This window comes from Sinocyclocheilus grahami, unplaced genomic scaffold (genome assembly GCF_001515645.1).
Source record: "Sinocyclocheilus grahami isolate Dianchi unplaced genomic scaffold, SAMN03320097.WGS_v1.1 scaffold1203.1, whole genome shotgun sequence".
Lineage (NCBI taxonomy): Eukaryota > Metazoa > Chordata > Actinopteri > Cypriniformes > Cyprinidae > Sinocyclocheilus > Sinocyclocheilus grahami.
In genome coordinates this window covers 167,140-170,612 of record NW_015506382.1, presented here as the reverse complement: position 1 = coordinate 170,612, position 3,473 = coordinate 167,140, and positions in this window count along the sequence as shown.

Below are 3,473 nucleotides of genomic sequence, written 5' to 3'. Positions count from 1 at the left end.
GATGGGCTTGTCCAATGAGAAAGGCTGAAATCCCAAGCGGGAGTTTGGAAATACTGGTCCATCATAAGCCTGCATAAAACAGTATACAATATAAGAGACAATATACAAGGACAGTATCAACATACACAATGACATGAAGGATATGTGTGTTCATTCAAAGAAAGGTTTTCCTATGAATTGATTAGAGAAGAGTCCATTTTTACTGTGCATTGGGTTTTTCCTATGGAAAATGTAGTGAGTGTCTCTACCCACATTCCTTTGGGCCATAAAACCAGTGATACCAGTGTTGGTTGCCATGGTGACCAGGGGCCTGGTGTCTTTCTGAGATGTTAAGACGCATTTCGGGAGAAGGGTCCATAGGTCCTCATATGGCTTGTTAACTGAGGGGTGTTACAGAGTATTTGTTAAATATAGCTAACAAAATATATATTGTGTGTTTGATTGGTCCAGACGCTACAAATCCCCCCTTTCGAACGTTGTTGTCCGTCCAATAGACAACAGCGAGCAACGTCAAAGGTGCAGAACAATCGAACGGCTGGGAGACAGTGGTGGCTCTCTGGCTGTTGGTGCCTCCTGGAGTGGTTGTGGTGCCGTGGTGGATGCTGTCAGGTGGTGCACTGTGGTGATGTAGGCTGTAGCAAGGTGTGGGTCCTCAAGCTTATGCAGCAGATGTCGAGGCTGTGTCACCTGTCATCCTGAAGTGAGTTGGTCTGGGTAAGATGGTTGTTTGTCGACGTTGTTAGCCAGTAGGCTATCCGTGGTACCCGCGGTGTGGAACAGTCGGGTTAGACTCTCACTGGTGAGAGTACATGTGGTTCCAGGGATTGCAGGGAACTGCTATGGAGATTCTGGCTGCTTGCAGGTGGCATTCACATGCGTTGTTTCGGTTCGCCTGAATTAAACTTTTTTTCTTTCTGCAGCTGCAGAGGTTTTCAGGGTTGTGAAGTGTCAAGCAGAAGGCGTTGGCTCTCCCCCCCTCGTAGCTGTGCACAGGTGTGGAGGGGCTTGCACTGCTGGTGGTGTGATGTTCAGCAGGCTGTCTTTTACGTGAGTCCATGCGCAGTCGGCAGGACTGTTTCAGTTCTCTCTGAGCCATGTTAAGCTCCTCTTTACTGTTGCAGAATTGCTGAGTCAGGGTTTGGACTTCAGCTCTGGCTGCATGCAGATGGCCTTCTAAGGCCTTAGATCTGGTGTCTATCTCATTTAGTTCCACATATGCTGTTTTTAACAGTGACTTTGTGTGAAACAGTTCTCTTTCCAAGTCCTGTCTGATGGCTTTTTCCAGCGGCGCTTGGTGTCCAGCAGCTGTTAGAGCCTCCTGAAGACTGGTGATTTCCTTCTGTTGCACCATTCTGTGAGGTTCTTTGCATCCGTTCTGTGCTTTCTCTCGTTGAGCAGGTGTCAGTTCTCTGCAGAACTCTGTGACTTGCAGTTTCAGCTCATTTACCTCCTGTCTTAGGCCCTTGAGGGTGTGGGACGAGGAGAGGATGATGCTGGTCAGGTCCTGGTGGTTCAGACTGGGTGTCAGGTGTTCACTTGTGTCACAGTCTCACTGTTACTTTCTTTGCCATTGCAGGTCGTTGGCTGCTTTGAGCTGAAGGATGTCCATTACAGTGCTCTGCTGGGTTTCCAGGAGGGTTAGACTGTTAGCTAAACTAGCAGGGACACACCAAATACATCGTAAAAAAGAAAAAGAAACAATGGGAATTGTTCCTAGTTCTATCTGGGCCTACATTGTGTAGAACAGTAGCTGCCCTTCAATGTACTAGGCCTGGCACTGAGGAGTGAGGAGAAGTAGAGAGGAAACAGGGATTAGGCTACTAATAACCTGTATAACTCATTAAGGAAACAACAGTTGCTAGAACTATTGTAATCCTAAACAAAAAGCGAAGATGGTGATGGTAAAATAACTAAAATAAGGTAAAAGTAAAACAAACAAAAAAGGGGTCCTAATAGCTGTAGGAAACTAAAAGGCAAAGTAAATAAACAAATTGATTTAATTAAATCTCAGATTTAATAAAAATCAATTTAGCTGAATTGGTACATTCATGCTAAACAAATGTAAATAAATGCAATAAAGGCAAAGAGAGGTAGAATAAAGTCAAAACAAAAATAAACAATAACACAAGTAAAACCAAAGTATGTGGGGAGGGACCGACCAAACTGAATCCAAAGAGGAGGTGATAGCATCAACAGGAAGTGAAACCAGGAGTGACGGGGATAGAGAGAGAAAGAGAGAGAGAGGGGTGGTTTGAAAGTTACACTTTACACACCTATCTAAGTGTTAGTCGGATGCTAACAGCTAGCAGTTGAGGTAAAGGGCTTAGCTTAAATGCCTGTGCGGCTGCTAAAGAGTTAGCGTTGGCTACACGCAGTTCTTTGTTTACACAAAGGTCTGTGAAGTGTGTGCTGTTGTCAGAACCGGAAGAGTCTGCTCACACTTCCGGGGTCACGTGTTGCTAGGAGACCAATGCAAGCTCACATCAGGTGCCAGTGGAGCAGAACTTGCACTGCTGTGAACATGCATGGGAAACTCATGCCTCATGTTATGCCCCATAACAGTCAGTTATGACATGACCCATACAACTTCATTCACTAATCAAAACAGCACATTCACTTCACAGGCAATGGTGAATTCGTAGTTAGCTATGCTAGAATAACACCTTTAATTTTACGTAAATGTTTCACATGAGCTGGTCAAAATGAATACAATGATACGTAACACATAATAAGGCCTTAAATCAGTGAAATGAGGAGCATCGCTCAGATCACCTACACAGTGCTGAAAAAGGGTATTTCTTCGCTCAAGATCAGACTGATTTATTCTGGTACCATTTATATGGGCTGCTAATCTGAGATTCTTCGTCAGAAAAGGCATACCCTCTACTAACAACAGGAATTAGGATTTCTTCGCTAAAATCAGGTTAGTTTCTTATCGTACGATTTAAACACATTATAGCACTGAAAACTTTCTACTGCTTGTAGGAAGGCACATTCAAGCTATAGTTTTATCTGATTTCGATCAGAAACTGGTATGCGCATGTATAAGAAGTTACGTAAATGTTATGAGACGGACACATAAGATTGATTACTGGGTCTGCTTGCAAGCAATGTTTAAAACGACGCCACCGTTCTAAATTACTGCTAGTACTGCATAAAGTAGGAAACTATTATTTTCCTGGCCATTTGAATGCTGGGATTTTTCTGGCTAGCTTGTCAAGGTCTCTGGGGGTCACATAATGCACTGCTGCAGGGATGCTTGGAAGGGACCCCATCCTCTCTGTGGTTGCTGGAGGTATTATGGTTCTGTCTGCTGAGTTGTTAAGCAGAAAGTGCTGGCTCCCTCCTTTGTAGCTTGGTGCACCTGAGGAAGTTTGCACTGCTGAGTGAGGGTGCAGGAGTAGGCTGTCTCTCCCACTGTGTTTCCTTTTGCAGCCTATAAGAGTACCTGAGTTCTCTTTGGACCATGTCAA